This window comes from Saccopteryx leptura, chromosome 4, assembly GCF_036850995.1.
Source record: "Saccopteryx leptura isolate mSacLep1 chromosome 4, mSacLep1_pri_phased_curated, whole genome shotgun sequence".
In the NCBI taxonomy this organism is placed as follows: domain Eukaryota; kingdom Metazoa; phylum Chordata; class Mammalia; order Chiroptera; family Emballonuridae; genus Saccopteryx; species Saccopteryx leptura.
Window position 1 is genome coordinate 85,955,858 of NC_089506.1, and position 27,453 is coordinate 85,983,310.

The window sequence follows — 27,453 nt, forward strand, 5'->3', positions numbered from 1 at the left end:
TTTAGTAACATATTATTTAGACTCCATGTCTTTGCATGTTTTTCAGGCTTTATTCTTGTGATTGATTTGTAGTTTTATACCATTTTGAGCAGAAAAAATACTTGATATTATATCAATCTTCTGATGTTTATTTAGACTTGTTTTGTGTCCTAACATGTGCTCTATATAAGATGTTCCATGTGCACTTAAAAATAATGTATATTCTGCTGCTCTGGGGTGAAATGCTCTGAAGGTATATCAATTAAATCCAGCTGATCTAGTGTGTATTTTAAGACCATCTTTTCCTTATTGATTTTCTGACTGAAAGATCTATCCACTGATGTCAGTGGTAAAATCACTACTATGACTATATTACTGTATTATTGACAACTTCTCCCTTTTTGTCTATCAACATTTTTTTACATATTAAAATGCTCCTATTTTGGCTTATAAGGGATATATCTTCTTGTTGGATTCTTCCCTTTATCATTATGTCTCTTACTATAGCCTTTGATTTAGTCCATTTTGTCAGATACAAGTATTGCTACTCCAACTTTTTTTAATATCTCCATTTGCCTAAAATATCTCTTTAAGTCATTTTACCTTTAGTCTGTGTGTATCTTTCATTTCAAGTGATACCTCATGTAGACAGTATATATATGGGTATTGTCTTCTTATCCATTCAGCTACCCTATGTCCTTTGATTAGAACATTTAAGCCATTTACTTTCAAAATTATTATTGACAGGTATATGTTTATCATAATTTTATTCCTGTGACTATGTCCCTTGGCTTTTTTATTCTCTTCTTCTTTTTATTCCTGAAGCAGGCCCTTTAATATATCTTGCAATATTGCTTTGATGGTAACGAGTGCCTTTAGCTTTCCCTTCTCTAGAAAGCTCTTTGATATAATATCAAGTATTTTTTCTGCTCAAAATGGTATAAAACTACAAATCAATCACAAGAATAAAGCCTGAAAAACACGCAAAGACATGGAGTCTAAATAATATGTTTCTTCTTCAATTTTAAATTATATCCTTGCTGGGTAATAAAGTTTAGTCGTAGGTCTTTGCTTTTTATCTGTTTGAATATTTCATGCCAATCCCTTATAACCTGAAATGTTTATGTCGAGAAATCAGCTGGAAGACTTATGGCAGCTCCTTTGTAGGTCACTAAATGCTTTCCTTTTGCTGATTTTAAAGTCTCTTTTTGTCTTTAAACTTTGCCATTTGAATTTGGTTTGTCTTGGTGCAGGCCTTTATGGATCTATCAGTTTGAGACTCTCTGTGGTTCCTGAACTTGTGTGTATTTTTCCTTCACTAGTTCATGTAAGTTTTTGGCCATTATTTTTTAAAAAGGATCATGATCCCTTGCTCTCTCTCCTCTTCTTCTGGTACTCAAGTGATACAGATGTTGTTACACTTCATGTTGCTTAATAGGGCCCTTAAACTGTACTTATTCTTTTTAATTTATTTTTCATTTTTCTTCTGTGACTGGCTGTTTTTTTGTGTGGTTTTTTTTTTCCTATCTTGTTTTCTAAATCACTGAATCAATCCTCAGCTTCATCCAACCCACTGTTTATTCTTCTGTGTATTTTTTATATCAGAGATTATATTCTTCTTTTATGACTGTTCTTTTATGGTTTCTATGTCCTTTTCATGCTGTTGAGCATTATTATAACCCTTAGTTTGAACTCTACATCTGATTAATTGCTTACTCCTATTTAATTTGGCTCTTTTTCTGGAGATTTCTCCTGTTTTGTTGTTTGGGGCCACTTTCTTTCTCTCCACAATTTGGCTGCATCTTTTTGTTTATTTCGATATATTAGATCTGCTATGAGGCCCAGCCTTTGTGGGGTAGCATTATGTAGTAGGTGTTCTGTGGGGTCCAGTGATGCAGTTTCCTTGATCACCTGAGCTTGGTGCTCCAGTAATTTCCTTTGTGTGGGTTATGTGGGCCCTCCTGTTTTAATGTAGTCTTGATGGCTGTATTCTCACTGTGCATGGGATTGGCCCTTAGGCTGGCTGACTGTGAGGCTCTGCCCTGGATAAAGCATGCAAGCTGCTGTGCAGGTGCTGACCATAGGAAGCTGAATTCGACTCAGCTGGGCTTGGTGGCTCTTGAGCTCTCTTTTTGGAAATGCTGCTTGAGAAGCAAATTGGAACCTGCTCTGATGTTGTCTGAAGCTGGCCACTGGGTGTGTTGGTTTTGGGTCTCTTAGGAGAGATTCTGGTACAGGCCAATATAAGATACTGCCTGTGATTGGCCCTAGGCAACCTATTTGGAGCTAGAAGTGTTCCCCAGTTTGTGTCTGCCTCTGCTGGGCCTGAGGGCAGGTGGGAAGGAACAAGGTGTGCACCAAGTCTGATTTACCAGCACTGAGACCAGGAGCAGGTCAGCAAAAGAAACAAGGCACCCTATGATTCGCCTCTTCCTGCCTCTGCCTGCCCTCTGCCTGTTAGGCTCACACACTGAAAGAGCCTCTGGCCATATCCTCAGCAGGGCCTAATCTACCTCGGTGTAAAATTTCTTAATTTGAGGTTAATTTTTTTTTTTTTTTGTAGCTGGAGGCTGAAATGACTTTTATTACTTTAATACTTAAAGGATATTTTCACTGGATTAAAAATTCTAGTGAGGCATTAATTTATTTTTGAACACATGAAAGATGTTATCCACTGCTCACTGTTACTTCAAGTCAGTAGACACTGTAACCACTGTAACAATCGTTTATTTCTTAAGTTTTTATTATCCCTCACTCCTCAGGTTTTTCTAAGATTTGTCATTATTTTCTGTGGTATCAATAAGATGATGAAAGCATGACATTTCTTTATAGTATAGTTTCAGGGATCCATGGGGTTTCTTAATATTTGACTTTGTCTCTTTCATGAGTTCTTTCCTTTTACTAATGGCTCTACATTATGGAGTCAAATTTGCTAGTGTGCCAATAATCCCTACGTGTGTGTGTGTGTGTGTGTGTGTGTGTGTGTGTGTGTATTTAATTGTGGAACAATGTAGAAACATGGATGTGGTTATTCTTCTCTGAGAGATTTAAAATTTGCTTTGACCAATTACCTGGAGACATGGCCAGTCTGGAATCACCTCAAGTCAAGTGAAGGCTTGCTTGCCTCTTGATCCCAAAAACTTTTGAAATCTTGACTTTCATTTTTCTCTCAGATTATATTGTACCTTTAACCCTTAGTGATATTTTTGGTGTAGTGGTTCCTCTATTAGACCACTCTACTCTGAAACTTTTTTTTTTTACCTTTCTTCTGCAACAAAAGATAAGTAAAGATATACACTTAAGACCAAAACACTTTTAGTCTCTTTTGCTCTTTGGGCACTAATAATTTCTTAGAATTTGGCTGAGTAACTTGTCAGCCCTAGATTCTTTCAAAGAAAACTATAAAATATATGTGATCCAACTTTCCTAATTATTCTCAGCAGGAAAGTTTCTCTAAACAACCTAACCCAATATTTCTGGAAATGGAAGATCACATGTATAAGTGAACAAAAGCAAATATATGAATATTGATTACCAGTGTGACCTAGTTCTCAAAGCACAGAAGAGCAAAGGATTTGCAGCCTCTCCAGTAAGAGATGAAACATTTCTTTCTGTAGTGATACTTAAATACAAAGGTAAAATGTTCTTCTTGATGTGATTAACATACAATACCATTTCCCTAGTCAGTCATGAAAGTTCTAAACGATAGTAACTTACTATATATATATATATATATATATATATATATATATATATATATATATATATATATATGACACAGTTAAAGAGGAATTTTGCATTGCTTGATCTGTTAATCGACAATAAAATAGCAGCCACTGTATACTTCTTTGTTGGTATAATATTTGGGGGCAACAGTATTTTTTCTTTAACATAGAAGCATTTAAAGGAACTGATATGACAATTTTAATTGAAACCTAATTGTTTATGTAAAGGCTACTGTGTATAAAATTAAAAGTGGTCACAGTATCACTCAGTAATAATGTGCATTCATGCTGAAAAAGACTCTTTCTTACAAATATAAGAGAAAGCATATTCAGTAATTTCACAAGTTTAAGATCATTCAGTCATTTCAGTCTAAGACAAACAACAAAGAAGCAAAATTGGAAACAAATTAACAAGTTGTAACTGAATCTGTTGCTCTTTAATGTCAAAACAGTGTTCAGAGACTTTCACTCCTATCATTTGGATGCATCTGTTACAGGCATAAATGAAGCATGGAATTATTTCAACATGCATTTGCTTGTTGAATCTTACTCTATTAAATCTTCTATTGCATATTCCTTTTCAAATCAAAGTCTTTTTAAAGACAAGTTTCAAATCTATTATCCATGGTAGAACCATGGATATTAAATGTTAATTACAACTATAGAAATGTTTATAAAGGCTTATTTTCAAAATGACAGTGTATATTGTTTTTGCAACAAGTTGTCTATATTGCTCTATTACTTGAATAATCAAAGTTAAGTCACATAATATCAAACTCCACATTTCAAAGTCATTTTTAATAATATTTTGCATTAAATAGTATTCTTTCTTAATAAAAGTGAATACACTCATCTAAAATAACAGGGAAATAATAATATTTCTTAAATTTGCTTAAAGTCACACAGTTTTGGCCCTGTTCTGTTAGCTCAGTTGATTAAGAGTTTTGTTCCAAACCAAGGTTGTGGGTTCAATCCCCGGTCAGTGCACACATGGGAAGCACCCAAAAAATGCATGAATGAGTGGATAAACAAAATTATATTCTTATATCTCCCTTCTCTCTCCCTTCTTCTCTCTGTTTCATAATGAAAATTAAACCCTGACCAGATGGCTCATTTGGTTGGAGCACAGGGGTTGCTCATACCACTCCCCAATCAGGGCAAAAAGAGGAGCAGTTCGATGTTCCTGTCTGTCTGTCTCTCTCCCTGCCTCTCTTTCAATTAAAAAAAAATTACACAGTTTTAGTCTATTTCATGCAAGATATTTTTTTTTCAGAAAAGTTACTATTTATACTTACACTGAATAAGTTTGTTTAGTCAAACAATAAGAGTCAAAATGTTGTAGACAAATTGTGAACTTGGGCAATAAAGTTATCTCACTTTTATTTATTTTTATTTAAAAATTATATTTAATGTGTACATTGGTTAATAAGAATAGATAAGTTTCAGGGAACATGTTTATAGCATTTGAACTATTGATTTGGGTATGCCCACCACCCAATGTCAAATCATTTTTTCATCACTGTATTTGTTTCTCTTTACTCTACTTCCCCAACTCTCTCAAAATCACCAGGTTTGTATGGAACCATATAAGATCTTGACATGCCAAAGCAATCCTGAGAAAAAGAATAAAACCAGAGGTATCAAACCACCTGATGTCAAGTGATACTAGAGAGCCATGATAATCAAAACAGCGTGGTATTGGCAGAAAAACAGACATACAAACCAGTGTAACAGAATTGAGGGCCCCAAAACAAAACCTCATATGGATGAATCTTCTTCAACACAAGAGCCAAAAACATACAATGGAGAAAAGAAAGCTTTTTAAATAAACAATGCTGGGAGAAATGGAAAGCCACATGCAAAAGAATGAAACTTGAGTACAGTTTGTAACTATGCACAAAAATGAATTCAAAATGGATCAAGGACCTAAATATAAGACCTGAAACAATAAATTACATAGAAGAAAACATAAGTGCTAAACACATGGACCTTGGCTGTACCTTTTTTATTGTCTTTAATTAAGTATTAAATGCATGAAATAATAAGCTATCTTTCAGTATATCTTTGTTTATACTTAAAATGGTCATTAAGGCAGAGAACCAGTTGTTAAATTATTTGAATCCCACCACTACTGATAACCAAACAATATGGCAGCCAATCAGATGGGAGATGATATTCACAAACAACAGCAGTGACAAAAGATTAATATCCAAAATACATAAAGAACTCACAATGTTCAACTACAAATAAGCAAACAATCTAATAAAAATGGAGATAGTACTTGAACAGACACTTCTCTCTTGAATACATACAAACAACAAATAGATATATAAAAAGATGCTCATTATCACTAGCTTAGAGAAATGCAAATGAAAACAATCATGAGATACCACCTCACAGCTGTTAGATTGGCTGTTATCCAGACATGTAGTAACAAGTGTTGGAGAGGTTGTGGAGAAAAAAGGAACCCTCATTCACTGCTGGTGGAAATGTATACTGGTACAGCCATTATATAGGACAGTATGGCTGTTTCTCTAAATATTAATAGAGCTACAATATGACCCAACAATCTCGCTACTGAGTATCTACCAAAAAACAATCAAAAACATTGGTACGCAAAGACACATGCATACCCATGTTCATCACAACATTATCCATGGTGGGCAAGACATGAAAACCACCCCCTCTGTAGAGGCCTGGATAAAGAAGATTTGTTACTTATACAATGAAATACTATTCATGATATATTGCCATTTATGACAGCATAGATGGACCTGGAGAACATTATGCTAAGTGAAATAAGTAAATCACAAAAAGTTAAGAAGTATGTGATTTCACACATAGGTGGGATAAAAAAGTCATGAACATAGAAGCAAAGTGGTTACAAGGGGGATGGGGGAGGAGAGTAAAAGGGAAGAATATATGGTGATGAAAAATGATTTGAAGAGTAATGGCGGGGTAGGAAGCGATACCGATAAATCTCCCCCAAAACTCAACAAGATCTTCAACCAGAAACAGAAAAACCTATACTTGGAGCCTCCAGATGCTTTGCAATACACCCAAAGGTATGGTTGAGTGAAAAATTGGCTAAATATATAACCAAACCCCGAAGGAAATAGGGAGTAAGAAATGCTCCGCCTTCCTCACTAACCTAAACAGGGTAGCTTTCTCTGGTAACTGTGAATATAGAAACTGAGGCAGGCAAAGGGGGTGAATAGATCCAGGCCGCAGCACAAACGGCTGAACCAGGCTGTGGCACGGAGATCCAAGCTGAGGAAAAAATGATCCTGTGGCAACCCGGGCAATACAAGCTAACACTCGCGCCAAACCCAAACAAAGAAAGACAAGAGGGGTGGCCATTTTACAGGGTCTCCTGGTTGACGTGCACGCAGTTAGTGGGCGAGAGATTTCTACCTAGGCTCCGAGAGTGGGTCCCCGTGTTGCCCCACGGAGATGCAGGGTCAGAGGCCTTTCTGTGGGTCGAAAGCAGAATCTCTGGGCAGCCCCAGCACCCTGGGAAAGCCACGCATGGGAGAGAGTGAGAACTAATTCCAACGGTGGAGATTTTCCGTGCTGGAGGGGGTTTCACTCAGAGGGAAACGCGGCCGGCCTCATACCCTGGTCTGCGCGCGCAGATAGTGAATGAGAGATTCCTCCGAGTGCCTCGGCAGTGCGCGCCCGTGTTATCGCACAGAGGGGCAGAGTCAGGGGCCTTTGTGTGGGCCAAAGCGGAATCTCGGGCTGCCCCAGCGCCTTGGAAAAGCCATGCACGGGGACGGAGCGAGACTCAATTCCAACGCTGCAACTTTTCCCTGCGGTTGGGGGTTTCACTCAGAGCGTGAGACTGCTGGCCGGATATCCTGGTCTGTGCGCAGACAGTGAGTGAGAATTTCCTCCAAGCGCCCCGGAAGTGGGCGCCCGCCTGTGTTACCGGACAGAGTGGCAGAGCCAGAAGTCTTTGAGTGGGCAGAAAGCCCGCCTGATTATGCTAGCAGCTCTGACTGACTGAGCCTTACCCAGAGCCCTGTGCTGAGTGGAAATAGAGTGGGGAGTTGCCAGCTCTTTGAGCCTCTTACTATCCAGGCAGAGGCAGCAGCAACCCCATAGCTGGATTATCAGGCTACTAATTGAGGAAGGAAAGACTAGGAGAAAGGCTCCAGGAACACGGACTCTCTCACTGTCGGAGCCTATAAATGCTAATGAGCCTCGACTGCCAACGAGACTAAAGCACAATACATGACATTGCCATAGAGACTTATCAACTGCAAACCTCTACCTGAGCGAGCCAAAGGGGCAGAACCCGGGGTACAGAGTCACCGACCAGGAAGAGGGAGAGAAAAGAAAAAGCAAGAAGATAACCTCTCAAAATCAAGAATAATCTGCAGACTTTATAACCTATCCTATTTTATTATATTTGTTCATTTGTTTCTCTTATCTTCATTCTTGATACTTTTTTTCCTCCTCCAATTTGGCCGATTAACTCTCTGCCGGTCTTACTCTCTCCTCTCCTTGAACTACACTACCCATAAGTGTTACATCTCCCATTATTTTTTCTCTTCTCTTCCTTTCTCTCTATGAGCGTTGCACTCCAAAACCCTTAACTCTCTCTCTCTCTCTCTCTCCTTTCTTTTTTCTTCTTTTAGTGGTTCCCTCTTTTTTTTTCTCTCTTTCTTTCTTTTCTCCCTCTATATTAGTTTCTTCCTTTCTCCTTTACATCTCCTCTCATTCAAACCTCAATAACAAACAAATTATCTTATCTGGGACTCAAACTTATGTTTGTGGCATTTTGGGGGGTTTTTACTTCACCTTTTTAACTCACTAGCAGTGCTCCCATCCCTGGCTCTCCATTTTATCTAGTTCTTGTTCCACTAAATACAATAGTAATTTTTTAATTTGTCCCCCCATTTTTCCGTTTTCCTCTTATTCCTCTCATCATAACTCTTAGACAACCAACACCTAAAAGCAAATCATTTTATTCTTGACCCAAATTTTTTCCTTATTTGTTTTTTGTGGGTCCATACGCTCTTTTTTTTTTTTTTTTTTTTTTTTTTTTTGCCCCTTTATTACTTTCCCCCAATTCAGGCCCTCCATCACAGGCATTGTTTGTTATAATTCACAGTTCACCACAAGATTTTCTCAAGAAAGAGGGGAGAGGAGAGGAGAGGAAAAAAGGAGGGGGGAATAATTTCCTTTTTTTTTAATTTTTATTTTATTTTATTTTTCTTTATTTCATTATTAATTTAAAAAAAAACTTCGATTTTTTATTTTTTTTATTATTTTTTTATTTTTTTTAACTTTTTATTCTTTATTAAATCTCATTAATACTATCAACAAAACCACCCTCAGATGCCATTAAGGAAGAGAAAATCAAATGTCATGGATACAAAAGAAAAAGAGGTAACACAGCTAGATGAGGAAAAATCTATGGAGAAAAAATTTAATATATTGGAAACCTTGGAGCTAAATGACAGAGAATTCAAGATAGAAATCCTAAAAATCCTCCAAGATATACAAGAAAACACAGAAAGGCAATTTAGGGAGCTCAGAAAACAACTCAATGAACACAAAGAATATATGTCCAAGGAAATTGAAACTATAAAAACAAATCAAACAGAGATGAAAAACTCAATTCACGAGCTGAAAAACAAAGTAACAATCTTAGCTAATAGAATAGGTCAGATAGAAGAGAGGATTAGTGAAATAGAAGACAAGCAACTTGAGGCACAACAGAGAGAAGAAGAAAGAGACTCAAAAATTAAAAAAAATGAGATAGCTCTACAAGAATTATCTGACTCCATCAAAAAGAATAACATAAGAATAATAGGTATATCAGAGGGAGAAGAGAGAGAAAATGTAATGGAGAACATACTCAAACAAATAATAGATGAGAACTTCCCAAGCCTGTGGAAAGAACTAAAGCCTCAAGTTCAAGAAGCAAACAGAACTCCGAGTTTTCTTAACCCCAACAAACCTACTCCAAGGCATATCATAATGAAATTGACACAAACCAACAGCAAAGAAAAAATTCTCAAGGCAGCCAGGGAAAAGAAGAATACAACATATAAAGGAAGGCCCATTAGATTATCATCAGATTTCTCAGCAGAAACTCTACAAGCTAGAAGAGAGTGGACCCCAATATTTAGTCCTGAAAGAGAGGAACTTTCAGCCACGAATACTATACCCATCAAAGCTATCCTTCAAATATGAAGGAGAAATAAAAACATTCACAGATACAGAAAAGATGAGGGAATTTATCATCAGAAAACCCCCACTCCAGGAATTACTAAAGGGGGTTCTCCAATCAGATACAAAGAACAAAAAAAAAAAACAGAGCCACAAGTAAAAGCTCCAAGAAGAACACAATAAAACCAAATTTAAACTGTGACAACAACAAAAAGAAAGAGGGGGAGAAGATGGAGATTAACAGTAGCAAAGGATGATGGAGTGCAAAAGTACTCACAAAATAGTTTGCTACAATGAAAAGGGTCGGGACTCTTTACATTACTCAAAGGTAACCACCATTGAAAAAACCACCACAGAAGCACATGAGATAAAAAAGATAGCAACAGAGGAAAAATGTAGGAAATACAACCAAATAAAAACAAAAGATAGAAAAACGAAAGAGAAGGATCAAACAAGACACAAAACTAACAGAAAGCAATCTATAAAATGGCAATAGGGAACTCACAAGTGTCAATAATTACACTAAATGTAAACGGATTAAACTCACCAATAAAAAGGCACAGAGTAGAAGAATGGATTAAAAAAGAAAATCCAACTGTATGCTGCCTACAGGAAACTCATCTAAGTAACAAGGATAAAAACAAATTCAAAGTGAAAGGCTGGAAAACAATACTCCAAGCAAATAACATAAAAAAAAGCAGGTGTAGCAATACTCATATCGGATAATGCTGACTACAAGACAGGAAAAGTACTCAGAGACAAAAATGGCCATTTCATAATGGCTAAGGGGACACTGAATCAAGAAGACATAACAATTCTTAATATATATGCACCAAACCAAGGAGCACCAAAATATATAAGACAGCTACTTATTGATCTTAAAACAAAAACTGACAAAAATACAATCATACTTGGAGACCTCAATACACCGCTGACGGCTCTAGATCGGTCATCCAAACAGAGAATCAACAAAGACATAGTGGCCTTAAACAAAACACTAGAGCACCTGGATATAATAGACATCTACAGGACATTTCATCCCAAAGTGACTGAGTATACATTTTTCTCCAGTGTACATGGATCATTCTCAAGAATTGACCATATGTTGGGCCACAAAAACAACATCAGCTAATTTAGAAAAATCAAAGTTGTACCAAGCATATTTTCTGATCATAAAGCCTTGAAACTAGAATTCAACTGCAAAAAAGAGGAAAAAAATCCCACAAAAATGTGGAAACTAAACAACATACTTTTAAAAAATGAATGGGTCAAAGAAGAAATAAGTGCAGAGATCAAAAGATATATACAGACTAATGAAAATGACAATACGACATATCAGAATCTATGGGATGCAGCAAAAGCAGTGATAAGAGGGAAGTTCATATCACTTCAGGCATATATGAACAAACAAGAGAGAGCCCAAGTGAACCACTTAAGTTCCCACCTTAAGGAACTAGAAAAAGAAGAACAAAGACAACTCAAAACCAGCCGAAGAAAGGAGATAATAAAAATCAGAGCAGAAATAAATGAATTAGAGAACAGAAAAACTATAGAAAAAATTAATAGAACAAGGAGCTGGTTCTTTGAAAAGATCAACAAAATTGACAAACCTTTGGCAAGACTTACCAAGGAAAAAAGAGAAAGAACTCATATAAACAAAATCCAAAATGAAAGAGGAGAAATCACCACGGACACCGTAGATATACAAAGAATTATTGTAGAATACTATGAAAAACTTTATGCCACTAAATTCAACAACCTAGAAGAAATGGATAAATTCCTAGAACACTACAACCTTCCTAGACTGAGTCAAGAAGAAGCAGAAAGCCTAAACAGACCTATCAGTAGAGAAGAAATAGAAAAAACCATTAAAAACCTCCCCAAAAATAAAAGTCCAGGCCCTGACGGCTATACCAGCGAATTTTATCAAACATTCAAAGAAGACTTGGTTCCTATTCTACTCAAAGTCTTCCAAAAAATTGAAGAAGAAGCAATACTTCCAAACACATTTTATGAGGCCAACATAACCCTCATACCAAAACCAGGCAAGGATGGCACAAAAAAAGAAAACTACAGACCAATATCTCTAATGAATACAGATGCTAAAATACTAAACAAAATACTAGCAAATCGAATACAACAACATATTAAAAAAATAATACATCATGATCAAGTGGGATTCATCCCAGAATCTCAAGGATGGTTCAATATACGTAAAACGGTTAACGTAATACACCATATCAACAAAACAAAGAACAAAAACCACATGATCTTATCAATAGACGCAGAAAAGGCTTTCGATAAAATACAACACAATTTTATGTTTAAGACTCTCAACAAAATGGGTATAGAAGGAAAATATCTCAACATGATAAAGGCCATATATGATAAACCATCAGCTAACATCATATTAAATGGCACTAAACTGAAGGTTTTCCCCCTTAAATCAGGAACAAGACAGGATTGTCCACTCTCTCCACTCTTATTTAATGTGGTACTAGAGGTTCTAGCCAGAGCAATCAGACAAGACAAAGAAATAAAAGGCATCCATATCGGAAAAGAAGAAGTAAAGGTATCACTTTTTGCAGATGATATGATCCTATACATCGAAAACCCCAAAGAATCCACAAAAAGACTACTAGAAACAATAAGCCAATACAGTAAGGTCGCAGGATACAAAATTAACATACAGAAATCAATAGCCTTTCTATATGCCAACAATGAAACAACTGAGAAGGAACTCAAAAGAATAATCCCCTTCACAATTGCAACAAAAAAAATAAAATACTTAGGAATAAACATAACAAAGAATGTAAAGGACTTATATAATGAAAACTATAAACCATTGTTAAGGGAAATCGAAAAAGATATAATGAGATGGAAGAATATACCTTGTTCTTGGCTAGGAAGAATAAATAAAATCAAGATGGCTATATTACCCAAGGCAATATACAAATTTAATGCAATTCCCATCAAACTTCCAATGACGTTTTTTAAAGAAATAGAGGAAAAAATCATCAGATTTATATGGAACTATAAAAAACCCCGAATAGCCAAAGCAATCCTAAAGAAAAAGAATGAAGCTGGGGGCATTACAATACCTGACTTCAAACTATATTATAGGGCCACGACAATCAAAACAGCATGGTATTGGCAGAAAAATAGACACTCAGACCAATGGAACAGGATAGAAAGTCCAGAAATAAAACCACATATATATAGTCAAATAATTTTTGATAAAGGGGCCAACAACACACAATGGAGAAAAGAAAGCCTCTTCAATAAATGGTGCTGAGAAAACTGGAAAGCCACATGCAAAAGAATGAAACTGGACTACAGTCTCTCCCCCTGTACAAAAATTAACTCAAAATGGATCAAAGATCTAAACATAAGACCGGAAACAATTAAGTACATAGAAGAAGACATAGGTACTCAACTCATGGACCTGGGTTTTAAAGAGCATTTTATGAATTTGACTCCACAGGCAAGAGAAGTGAAGGCAAAAATTAATGAATGGGACTACATCAGACTAAGAAGTTTTTGCTCAGCAAGAGAAACTGATAACAAAATAAACAGAAAGCCAACTAAATGGGAAATGATATTTTCAAACAACAGCTCAGATAAGGGCCTAATATCCAAAATATACAAAGAACTCATAAAACTCAACAACAAACAAACAATCCAATAAAAAAATGGGAAGAGGATATGAATAGACATTTCTCCCAGGAAGAAATACAAATGGCCAACAGATATATGAAAAGATGCTCATCTTCTTTAGCTATTAGAGAAATGCAAATCAAAACTGCAATGAGATAGCACCTCACACCTGTTCGATTAGCTGTCATTAGCAAGACAGGTAATAGCAAATGTTGGAGAGGCTGTGGAGAAAAAGGAACCCTCATACACTGTTGGTGGGAATGTAAAGTAGTACAACCATTATGGAAGAAAGTATGGTGGTTCCTCAAAAAACTGCAAATAGAACTACCTTATGACCCAGCAATCCCTCTACTGGGTATATATCCCAAAAACTCAGAAACATTGATACGTAAAGGCACATGCAGCCCCATGTTTATTGCAGCATTGTTCACAGTGGCCAGGACTTGGAAACAACCAAAAAGCCCATCAATAGATGACTGGATAAAGAAGATGTGGCACATATACACTATGGAATACTACTCAGCCATAAGAAATGATGACATTGGAACATTTACAGCAAAATGATGGGATCTTGATAACATGATATGAAGCGAAATAAGTAAATCAGGAAAAACCAGGAACTGTATTATTCCATACATAGGTGGGACATAATAGTGAAACTAAGAGACATTGATAAGAGTGTGGTGGTTACGGGGGGGGGGGGGGAGGGGGGAATGGGAGAGGGAAAGGGGGTGGGGAGGGGCACAAAGAAAACTAGATAGAAGGTGACAGAGGACAATCTGACTTTGGGTGGTGGGTATGCAACATAATTGAACGACAAGATAACCTGGACTTGTTATCTTTGAATATATGTATCCTGATTTATTGATGTCACCCCATTAAAAAATAAAATTATTAAAAAAAACAAAAAACGATTTGACTTTTCATTAGATCAAATTATAAATTTAAAGAATTATAGTCAAGTGACAATAAAATGTTTCAGTATTTCACATAAAATATGTCTATATTTTTCTTATTATGTTACATCCAGTGTGTGTAGCCTTTGTACTAAAGTGCAAAGATGGAATGCTGACCCTATATAAAAGTACTTTTGGAAATGATGATGACACTGTCTCTGTTATTTTTATGCTAGATACATTTTAAGGTCATTTTACATTAGAAGGAAACTATAATAATATTTTTAATTTCTAAATTTAATAATGGATCTTTTCAATAGAAGTGAAGCCTATCCAAATTTGCTTTTCAAGACAAAGAAAAAATTACTAAGCATTAATAATAATAAAATACTTTTTAGTTTAGCTTCATTAAAAGAATATATTCATTATACTTATATTTTCCTATTTTCTGGTAATGAAATAGATACAGTGCTTTAAATCAAAAAAATAATTTAAGCAAAATCAACCTAAAGCTTGTATAATATTTTTCAAAAGATAATGAATTTTAGAACACAATACATATAATTTTATCATTTTTCTCTTTATTTCTTAACTTCTTGTTCTTTTAAAAGATAGAATTATTTTCAATGTCCCCACGCAGATATAAAAATAGACACTAACTATTTGGGAATTAGTCTTCAACCTCACTGAGAAATTCTTCATAATGGCATCCTGCCTACACTAGTAAATTGAATCATACTGTGATGACTCTAAGAAGCAGCCCTTCTATCAATTAGATGAATTTAATCTTTAAAGAGAAGCTCAGTTTGATAACCATTAATTGCACCTTAAATAAAAACACAGAGCATACCTTTTTGTCTCAACAGAATTAATTCAAAATATATTTTAACAAAGTACATATATCATAATTTAGTTTGGATGACATGCATAGATAATATGCTTGAACACTCATGGGTAATACTATGGACAATTAATTACATGGAAATACATATTCAAACTATTTTAAAACTTTGTAGGTCTTTATTTTAATAACACATCATAAAACTCTTTATGCTCTGAATTCAAAACACACATTTAAAATATATTTAAAATAATTACAGTAGTAGATATCTGAAGAACAAAATATAAAATAAAAATAAACATCATAGCTAAAGAAAGGATTCCAGATTAAAACATGGCTTTATTAGTTGTGTTGCCCTAAAATTCACATATTTACTTTACACTTCTTATTTTGTGAGCTCTTTAGTGTACATCCCAATTCCTTACACATTCTTTCCTACAGGTTTTAAGTTAAAAAAAAAATCTTGCAGGTTTACTGAGGAAAAGAAGAAAATCACTCCGAGACTTTTATATTCCCAACAAGATAAGGATCTAAGCTTGGTGGAACTGACAATCTCCAGAGTGATACTATGCCATAAAAGTAAGAGCTGGCCTGAGTGGAATGTATAAATTTTAAATGCTTAACCTCAATATTTAATCCCTGAAGCATGTGTGTGTTTGTATGCATGTGCGCACATGAGTAAGTATATGCACAACCCTCCTCCCCCCAAATCTGGGATTCTATTCACAAGCATTCTTATTTTAAATGTACATATTAAGTTAATTTTTTGCAAGCCTACCAAAGATTAGAACACTGCTATGTGCCAAATCAAATTAAAGTTCACATTTTCAAAAGGCCTTCTCCCATCATTTCCACCAAAGTGCAGTTTCCTCCACAGCATGTAATGCATACAAAATGGCATCAGGCTCACTTCTGAATATATTAGCTTAATGTAAAACTAGCCATTGCCATATAGTAAAAATGACCTTTACAAGTAAGCCTTCCCTCTGCCAACAGAGGAAAAACATTGCAAGCAATCTATGTACACTACTAAATATTTCTTCTGAGAGCTCAACCACAAATGAAAGATATATGATAAATTTATTTAAAGATAAATTTTTTATTATAATTCTGGAAAGTCCAGGAAGCACATTGTGTTCAACATCATGACATTCACTAGCAGGAACAGAGAGCAACAATAAATATTAAAAAATAATATTAAATGAGATTTCATATTTCTTATAGAAATAAAATATCTTGGGAATAGTTGGAAGGATACATTCATAATTATTATTAAACCCACCTGTTAGATTTCATCATCTTCCATTTCTTGAAATACACTATACTACAATGCTGCGATTTTAATGTCAGTGACAATCTTTCATATGCATTTGAATTTATGTCAACCTTTCCTTTAGTATGGCATGAACTTACACCTCCCTGTCTCCTCAATGAATTCTTATTTTAAAAAAAAATAGACTATAATATTTCTCCTTCAATGGAATTTTGAGGTTGTCTTTCAGGAATGGTCTTTAAAACCCTCTACTATTCTCAATTATCACATTATTGTAATAATCCTTGACATATTGAAATATTATTATTTGTTAACATATCCCCAATCTATCATATTGCATGCCATCCAAAGTACAAGAATTTTTACATTTTCTATTTTTCTTCTCTCTGAGTCTCTCATTATTCTCTTTTTCTCTGTTTTCCCCCAGGCTTCCAATGAGTATTGTAGGACATGTTCCATGATTTAAGATGAATGAGGTGATACTATGCAAGGTAATCAATATTATGAACTAAATGGTTATCTTGTTTATGTTTCATTTATTCTATAAATATAAATGATGAAAATAACATCCAATGACACAGGTGTTTTATATATCTGAACTCTTCCTCTCAGCAAGAAGAATTCCTGGGATGCAGTAAGAAGTGGGATAGGTAGAAAAAACTGAGAGGTCTAAGAATATATAGAAACGGAATAATCACAGTGAAGCAAGCCTACAGACATGCATTTGAGGTGTGCTCTATATAAACTGATGAATGACATAAAGGGAAGAAAACAAAATATGGTAGAAATGATCATTTGTGTGCTCAAGAGTATTGTTTTCTTTTTTCATGATGGCAAGACTTTAATATCGTTCTATTGTTCACCTGTGACTACAGGTCTCAGGACACCTATTCCATTGACAGACTGAGTTAAGTGTGGGCATAAGATTTAGCTCCCACCAAACAAACAAACAAACAACAAACAAACAGAAGTAGAAAAGAGTTCTGGCCCTGGCTGGTTGACTCAGTAGTAGAGTGTCCAGCATGTGTATGTCCCAGGTCTGATTCCCACTCAGGGCAAACAGGTAATCAACAATCTGCTTTTCCACCTTTCCTTCTCTAGATGCTCTCTCTCTCTCTCTCTCTCTCTCTCTCTCTCTCTCTTTCTCTTTCTCCCCCTCTGGCAGCCATGGCTCAATTGGAGCGAGTTTGCCCCAGGTGCTGAGGATGGCTCCATGGCCTCCACCTCAGGTGCTAAGAAAAGCTCAGCTGCTGAGCAATGTAGCAATGCCCCAGATCGGCAGAACATTGCCCCCTAGTGGGTCTTCCAGGTAAATCTCGGATGAGGAGTAGGCAAGAGCCTATTTCTGCCTCCCCTCCTCTCACTGAATAAAAGCCAAACAAACAAACAACAAGGGCCCTGGCTGTTTGGCTTAGTTGTAGAGTGTCCACTAAGGGGTGTGGAAGTCCCTGGTTTGATTCCTGGCCAGGGCATACAGGAGAAGCACACATCTGCTTCTCCACCATTCCCTTCTCCTTTCTCTCTATCTCTCTCTTCCCTTTCTTCAGCCAAGGCTCCATTGGAGCAAAGTTGGCCCAGGCACTGAGGAAGGCTCCATGGTCTCCACCTCAGGCACTAGAATGGCTCCGATTGCAGCAGAGCAACACCCCAGAGGGGCTGAGCATCACCCCCTGGTGGTCATGCTGGGAGGATCCCAGAAGGGTGCATGTGGGAGTCTGTCTGTTGGCCTCCCTCCACCCCCTCCGCTTCTCACTTCAGAAAAATACAAAAAAAAAAAAAGGTTCTTTATTTCAGTGGCACATTTTCAAATCTTTATTTAACTCTTTGGGCTAAAGCACCTATTCTTTGATTATTAGTGTTATTAGTCTGAATTGAACATATTAAGGATAACATAGAAAAATGAACTAAATTCCTATTCCTTGATGACATTGTTGAATCATTGCCCCAATAAAACTAAAGTAATTCTATGACTACTAGACTTTTCCAAATATTTAAACTTTTTGTGTATTATTTATTAAAATATTCCCTCCTCCCTCCTGGTACTTCAATCAGACATATTTTAGAAAGCTTGATATTTTCACCCAGGTGAATGAAACTATCAATTTTATTTTCCCTCCAAGCTACATTTTAGATAGTTTTAATGTTTTGTCTTCAAGTTCAAAACTTTACTATCTAAATTTTTAATGTTCTGATAAGACAATTGAATCAATTTTCATTTAATATTGTATTTGCAGCAAAGATCATCCTTACTGATACAAACTAGGAAAAATAACAGCATACAACACATACACGTAAACACGCAAATGCATACATATTCCTAGAGATTCATGGTCTTTAAACATTCTTCATGATTTTAAGGGTAAAATGAGTAATTTATTTCATTTAAAATCTGCTTTCTCATTTACTCGACATTCCACTTTTTAATGATATTCTCCTTATAATCACTGTTCTTCTATTTCCATCATTACACAATGTACTTTGTTTTTTACTGGAACAATTCAAACTATTAGTTAACTGATTTATAAACTCAGCACACTTACCACAGGTCCTCTTTCAACAATTAGCAAATCATTAACTCTTTAATTTCAAATGGAACTACCTTACTGTACCTCTTGACTTAATCCTTCTATATATATAGTTTTATTTATCCATTGCCAAACAACAACTTCTCTTTATCTTATTACACTTCTCAAAACTAAACTGAGTGTCTGTCATGTCAATCAGCAATTTTCTGGTGTTATCAATTTTCTTTCCCCTATGTCTTTCTACTATTCCATCTTGGATGTTAATATGGAAATTAAAAACTCAGCAAAATGGCTGCTTCCTCTCTATATACACTTACTTTATTTAGTAGAGAAACTGTAAGATAACAAAACTATATAGAAAGGAGTCACTACCCTACCTGTGTCCCTAGTGTCATAACTGAAATTATTTATTTACTTGCATAGTCTTTTCTTTCTCCTTTTTATTAAAGGCATTTTCAAAATGTTTCACTCTCTTCAAATCTCCACCACCTCTCTTTTTATCTTGCAACCCAGCTCCGCTACCAGAATATTTTACCACCAATAAATTGATTGTAGTGGGAAATAAACAGAATCATAGTAGTGGTCAGATGAATACAAGCTGAGTTAAAATCTATTTTGGTGGAACGGAAGTTTTGGCTTTGTAATTATAAATGTCAGAGAATTCCTGAATACATAGTTAAAAAGAATATACACCATAGAAGGTATCATTTTTGGCCAACAATTTAAATATCTTGTTCAAGAATAAAATAAATCACTATATTCAGTAGTTGAACTCACTTTGAGATATTTCCTACATATACCATGAACATCGAAATCCTTGAGCCATTCACTGTTACCTGAAAGCCCATTCATACTGCCATGCACAGAGAGTTTGCTGACTTTGCACATTCACTCTCCTCTATCAATTTCTATTCTTTCTTTCAAGGCAGAATTCAAACTTCAGCTCAATCTTGAGCCTTCTCTATAAAAGTAATGAGTGTAGAATATATGAGAGGAATATGGTGGACTTATCATTTGAAGAAATTATTAAAAGTAAAGCCATTTATGATTATGTCTTCCCTAGCCATAGCTTTAATGTTTACCTGTCATTGTTCCTGAAAATCAAGGTTATTAGTTGGATTGTCTACAATAAGTCCCATGATTGTCAATCCAACTCTCCCTTGATATTCTTACTTAAATATTTCTGAGAAACAATAACTCAACAAACCCATGAGCAAACTTGTATCTTCTTCCTATCAGCAAATTTTCTCTTCTGGAAATTTTCTGATATAAAATTGATTTCTCATTGGACTATTAAAAACATGTAAAGGTCTTACCACTGGTCATAGGGTAAAGACCAAAGTTTCTGCCAGGGTATGCTCTGGTCTCTCATTTCTTCTCTAACTTAATCTTATGCCATGTCTCCCTGTGTTTTTGGTGCTGCAGTCACAGTGACATTATTATTGTTCTTTAAATTCACATGCTTGCTCCTATTTAAGGGACATTAACAAACTCTTCCTTTTGGAACTGTTTTTCTTGTAACCTAAGTTACTGCTTTAAAAAATATATATTTATTGTTTGATTATTTTTTGAGAGAAGCAGGGGGAGAGACACAGGAATATCGACCTGCTCCTGTGTGTGCCCTGACCAGCAACCTCCACCCTCCAGAGGGATACTTCAACCAAACGAGCTATCTGGCCAGGGTGTTTTCTTTTTCTATTCTCCCCCTCCCCCCTTTTTCTAGAAACAGAGAGGAAGGGAGAAGGGTAGCATTCATTTGTTGTTCTACTTAGCTATGCGTTCACTGGTTGTTGCATCCTGTGTGCGCCCTGACCAGGTATCAAACCTGCAACCTTGTTATTTCAAGATGATGCCCTTAAAACCCTTTGAGTAGTACAAATGTTCATGTATGTCCTCAGGCCTCCTGACTATCCAGAGTACAATCATAACAAAAATTTTTATTTTAAAAATGTATAAGGCAACATTTAAAAAAGGCAAATGTATGTTCTTCTTGTTTCCATAAATTGGTTATCAAACAAACATGATTTTAAGTTAATAAAACTATAACTGTAACTAATTTCATTTTTTTAAAAAAAATTCACTCTGGAGGTCAGCAAGCATGAAAAACTCACTACTCAAAGGGTTAACTGACTGAGCTAACTGGCCAGGGCCAGTTACTGTTTTATAAAAATCTCGCAGACAACATCACAGCTCACTCGTTTTAGGAAAACATTTTCTGAATTATATAAATCAAAATTATGCTCTTTTGTTATAAGCAATTATAGAACCATGAAATATATTTGTTTCCTTCAAAGCATGTAAGTTGTTTTTAATTTATTAGAGGGATTAAATATAAATAAATAAATACATATATTTAAAAAAATACTTTGAAGACAAGGACTAATATATTTTTGTTTATCTCTGTACCAAGAGCACTGAAAACAGTATCAGGTACAAAAGGACTGATGAATTAATACTGAAATATGAGTTATGAGAAATCAAGAATAGCAAAGTTTCTTTGAATATAAAATCAATGTTCTCAGGAAATAACTTTATAAAATTAAAATACTTTGAGAATATGAATTACTTATCTAGATACTGGTTTGAAATACATATACTATTAACTATAGGTTTAATTCAAACCCTAGTAAGAGTAGGAAATTTTGAAGAAATGGCAAAATCCCCAAATCCTTTCAACATTTCCCCTCACTCAGTACTAGTGCCTTCAACTAATTACAATTCAACAACATTTTATCTTTGAAAGTACATGACATTACAGCAAAATTCAATGACTGTACTGTCAAATAAATATGAAAATGATACATAAAGTCATGACTCCCTTATGAGATTTTGTGTGTGTGTGTGTGACAGAGACAGAGAGGGACATTTATGGCCATGTTTTTTCTATTTTTTTTTCCTTTTTTAAGTATGCTAGTAACATATTATAAGCCATGTTTTGAAATAAAAAATTCTTTATAGAACAAACCCAAATGGACATGTTAACAAATAAATAACACAGTGTGGGCAGCTGTGTTAGGCTTTCTCCTCAGGGCTACCAGGTATAAGCCCTTTGCCTGATTAGTGAGTGAGCAACTGGCAGAGCACCGTGTATATGGCCTATATAAGACTATGGGTGCTTGTGCTCAGAGGGATTGCAGATGGTGGGTTGTCTGCCCGCCACTGTGAGGGGCCATTTTACTGTCTGTTTGCCTGAGAGATGGTTTTCCCCGCCTGTGTGCCTGTCCACCGTTGTGAGACTTTATTAAACGGAATGGCCCAACCCCTCCCTCTCCACAGTTTTCCTACAGTCTGCCTGAATCCAATGTGGACCTGTCTGGCCTCGGCCACCAGCGTTGTACATAGGGTTACTGCATACATCGAATAAGACATTACAGCACAATTGGGAACCATGTACAATTATTCCCATGGTGTTGACAAGCAGCATTAGGAGATGAGACAGTGCTGATTGAACAGAAGTGTTGCTTTGATTTGTGGCAGTAAAAGCATGCCCTCCACAACTGAACCCATAGAAAAGGCAGTAGTTTTTGGCATGTTACTCAAGAAAACATGGGAGTGACTGACTAACCATCATAACCAAAACCCCATCCACTCTGTTGTCTTCATGTACACTGTATAATTACTGAAACACAGAAAATTCTTGGGTTAGTTTTTAGTCAAAAATTACCTTGAAAAATTCATAAAATAAATGCAAAACTGATAATATCTTTTAAATGTCTTCATTTATTATTTTAAATTTTTATAAAATTTTAATTGAATTTATTGAGGGTACACTGTTTAACATTATTATCCACATTTCAGGTGCACAGTTCTACAACACATCTATGTACACTGTATTGTGTATTCAATGCCCAAATCAATTTATTTCTTATAATTGCTTGCAAAGTCACACCTAATTTTGAAAAACATAGTATTTTTTAATTATATTCAAATTTACCACAAACTTTTGGTCTTCTCTTTAATCTTTTGTTAATTCAGGATATTGTCCTCTATTTCATAATCCTAATTCTTTGATTAATTTATAAAACCCTTACCCTACTCTGTTTATTTAACTCAATTACAAATATAACCATCTACACATGGATCTAATTGTGTCACCTCTCACCTCAACTACCTTTTGTAACTGTCATTTGCTCACAGAAAACCCTTGGCTTTCTAGTCCCTAGCCCTCTTGGCCCTAGCCTTATCTTTTCCTTCCAAAATGCCCTATGTTTCAAGCAAACTAGGCCAGCACTGTTTTTCAAATCTCTCTCTACTCTTTCCTTAACTGTGTTTATGTGCAAAGTTTCAGCTTAGTTTGCTGCATCCATCTGTAGCTTGAAATCCTAGGGACTTTGATACATACTTCAGATATTACTTTCATGAACTCCTTTGCCTAACTGTAAATAACCTCTTCTACTAGTTCTCCTTAGCCTATCTTTCTCTTTTATTAACTAAGCACCTGGACAGATTGTATTATCTCTTAGTTTTACTCTTCTTACTTTTTTTTTTTTTTTTTTTTTTTTTTACTAATTTTGTTAAATGCGTGACCAGGGCTTACTCTACTTTGTATCTCCCAGAGTCTATAGTCTCCTATAGCCAGTTAAATACCACATTTTGCATTAATGGCTTGATCCCTACAATAACTTATTACAATATTTGAAAATGTTCAGATATATTATATTAATAGTATATCAACAATGGCATACAGTTTCATTACCTAAGATGTGGCCTTAGGAGACTTTCAAAATAATATAAAAACAAGCAAACAAAATTCTGACCAGAAGAATTTTAGGAGATTTTATTGTTATACATTAACTTTAATACTAGGAGAGTCAAGCAATGATTTACAGAATATAAGTTGTAAGATTTTATAAATAAGAAAGATTATAAGTTCTCCTGTCATCCGTATTTCCTCCTTCAAACACCAACATTAAAATAAAGGTAGAAATCCCTGTTAGAATCTCGACATGGTCCATGTCACTTTTGATATTTTAGGATGAAAACCAAAGCTAATAGTTTAGGTAATGTTCTTTAAAGCACTAAATCAAATGAATTTTACATAACGGGTAGCTGGTTTTTTATCAGGGGAGTAATGGAATAGAGGTGATGTTCTCAAGCAATCAATTGAAGTAACAAAAAGGAAAGGAAAAAGCTATTATGCAAATACATGGCTAGGTACTACTAATAAACTTTGAGAAGATTCAACACAGAATATAGGAAGACTGCAGATCCAAACATTTTCTGCTTGTGATCCAATTATATTGAATAGCAGATATATGTTTAATAACAAATATTTTATAACAAAGTAAATAGTTGTCCCTCATCATATTGTGGTTCACTCCTCATGGTCTCACTGTATTGCAGATTTTTAAATTGTATATATCTAATTTTGTACCACAGATTTATGGCTATATCACAGGATTTTGTGGTATATACGTATTTTATATATTTATTATATTAATTATTTTTTGTGGTAAAATAAGCATTTTCTAGCCTAAGAGATTGAAAAGGTTTATAAGAGTGTGGGGAGGGTTTATAAAGCCTTAACATATATATAAATAATAAAATAAATATAAGGTTGCTACCTCAAGGATTTTCATCTCTCGTGGGGGATTCTGGAACCTAACCCCTGCAATAGACAAGGGACCACTGTATATTATAAAAGATTATCCATGATAATGCTGAGTGATACAGATGAGTATGCTATCTCCCTACTGTATGACCACCATTCCCTAGGTATTTCTAGTGGTTTCTCATGGTAACAGTATTAAAAGTACTACTTATGTTGGTCAAATCAAATTCTGTCATATGGAATTATAAATCTTAAATTCTATAATTTGAATTTAAAAATAAAATAAATAATTCAGATATTACAAATAATAAGTAATATTAAATAACAAAAATATCCCAGTGCTAAAGCTGCAGTTTGAAGAAAAATTCAACTACTAAGCTTTGTAGAATTTCAAGATTGTAAAGTCTGCAATAGTAAAGAAGAGGAATCTCAAATAAAGAAAATTAATAATGATTAATTATTCTGAATTCAGAAAAATAATAAATAAAAGATGCCTTTAAAAACAATATATGACCTGATAACATGTCACATGAATTTACATTTCTAATTCTTTTACCTTCAGTCCAATATCAGTCTTCTGAGAAAATGAGTCAGATATGCAAATTAATATATCTTTTAAGGTGACCTCATCATTATTAGTTTATACAACTATCTTGACAGAAACATGAAAAAAGAAATAACTATTACTTCCAAAATCAATGAACTATTAGAAATAGAGGTGACAGCTTATACACTGGGAAAATTTAGGAATACAGTAATGATTAAAACAAAAACATGTACTTTGTGAACTGGATGACTGTTGCCTTTCAGAAAATACCACTTCAGCATATATAGTAATATGCTGAATATTGAGTAATAGTTCTTTTTTTATGTGGCAGAGACAGAGAGAGAGTCAGAGAGAGGGACAGATAGAGACAGACAGACAGGAAGCGAGAGAGATGAGAAACATCAATTCTTCATTGTAGTTCCTTAGTGGTTCATTGATAAATTTCTCACATGTGCCTTGACTGGGGGGCTACAGCAGACCGAGTGACCACCTGCTCAAGCCAGCGACCTTGGGCTCAAGCTGGTGAGCCTTGCTCAAACCCAATGAGCGCACGCTCAAGCTGGCGACCTCGGTGTCTGGAACCTGGGTCCTCCGCGTCCCAGTCTGACACTGTATCCACTGCACCACTGCCTGGTCAGGCTAGTAATAGTTCTTAAAATTATATTTTTAATGTAAAAGGTACCATTATATGTTCTGTAAATTATCTTTTTAACTTTGTAGAAATTTATTGATTTTTTCCCCAAAGAATTTAAAAGCAAGTATCTAAATAGAAGAAAGGAAATCAAGCATTTCACTGTTCCCTGGAATTACTTCAAACTCAAGTCAGTTCAGAAGCAACTGGAAGTTTCAATAAGAAAAAAAAATAATAAAATTACCTGAAGTTGTATGTTATTAGAACCAGTTACAGAAAGTTCTATTGTTAATACTTAATCTATAAGTAGTCTAATAAAAACTAATTACATAGAGAAGCTGAAAATATGTTGACAATAATTATAGTAGAAAGCACAATATTGATATTCTCAGAACAGTAAAATAGGAACTGGATAAACTACTTTCCAAATTCCATTAAATCATTTACCTTAAGGCTAACTCACAAGTGGTACAGTTAGTAATTAAAAACAAGCAAAAAAAGAATCTATATAATAGCTAACCAGTGTTGAAAGATACTAAGTCCAAATCCAGGTTGTTGTGAAACAGCCTATGACACTATCAACTATAATTCGTCTAAATATAAATGACTTACTTTTAAATTAAGTGCACAGAAATATAAGAGAATAATAACTATGTCACATTTTCTGTTATGAGAATTAAATGAAAGAACATAAAGTCCATAGATAAATGTCACGCACATAATAAAAACTCAAAATATTAGTTATTTTCAACATTAATATTGTCATTACTGGAGTTTCTTTTGTAATTTTTGTTACCACTTCAACTTAGTGCCACAAAGCATCTATACAATGCAATAGGGGAATGTATAATATATATATATATATATATATATATATATATATATATATATATATTATACATATAATATACATATATAATTTATATATATAATATATATTAAGAGTTTAATGGTAATAATAGATAATGATAAAATGCACCCCCTTTTCTCTTCCCTCTTAAATCATTGCTTTTGGATTAGCTGTTCTCCATTTCAATGTGTCTCAGGGAAAGAGATGATCTAATTACCTCCAAAGGCTGATTGTATTACTTGTGTTTACAATTCTAGCCTCATCTCTTTTTTAGATCATATTCTATTAATGTTTATAGTTCTCTCTTAAATATTCAATTACTCTTGCTCATATGTGATTTTTATCAAATATGCTAATATAAACTCTGGATGAAACTATAATTATATAATATTTAAGGAAAAAATAGGGCAATCGTATTTTCCTTTTAGCTAAATAATTGAGTTCATTTATGGAGCCCCTACTTAAAGAGAAATACTGACATATATACAAGGCAGAAGCTGAAAAAAATTTTTGTTATTAAGTCTGTTTAAATAAAGTTGCAAAGATTTAATGAGAAAGACAAATGTGTACTAGGCACAGTTCTAAACACAAATGACAGGTGTCATGAAGACAGAACAATATGTTAAATGTAGTTTTTAAATTTTAGTGGAGAATAATTAAAATGAAATAGCTAAGTAAATAAATAAATTAAAAAGAGTAATAGATGTTTTGAAGAAAAGAGAATAGCTCAACATTTAGAAATAGCATAAGGTGGCTCAGCAGTAGAACACAACATAAATATTCACATATTAGAGA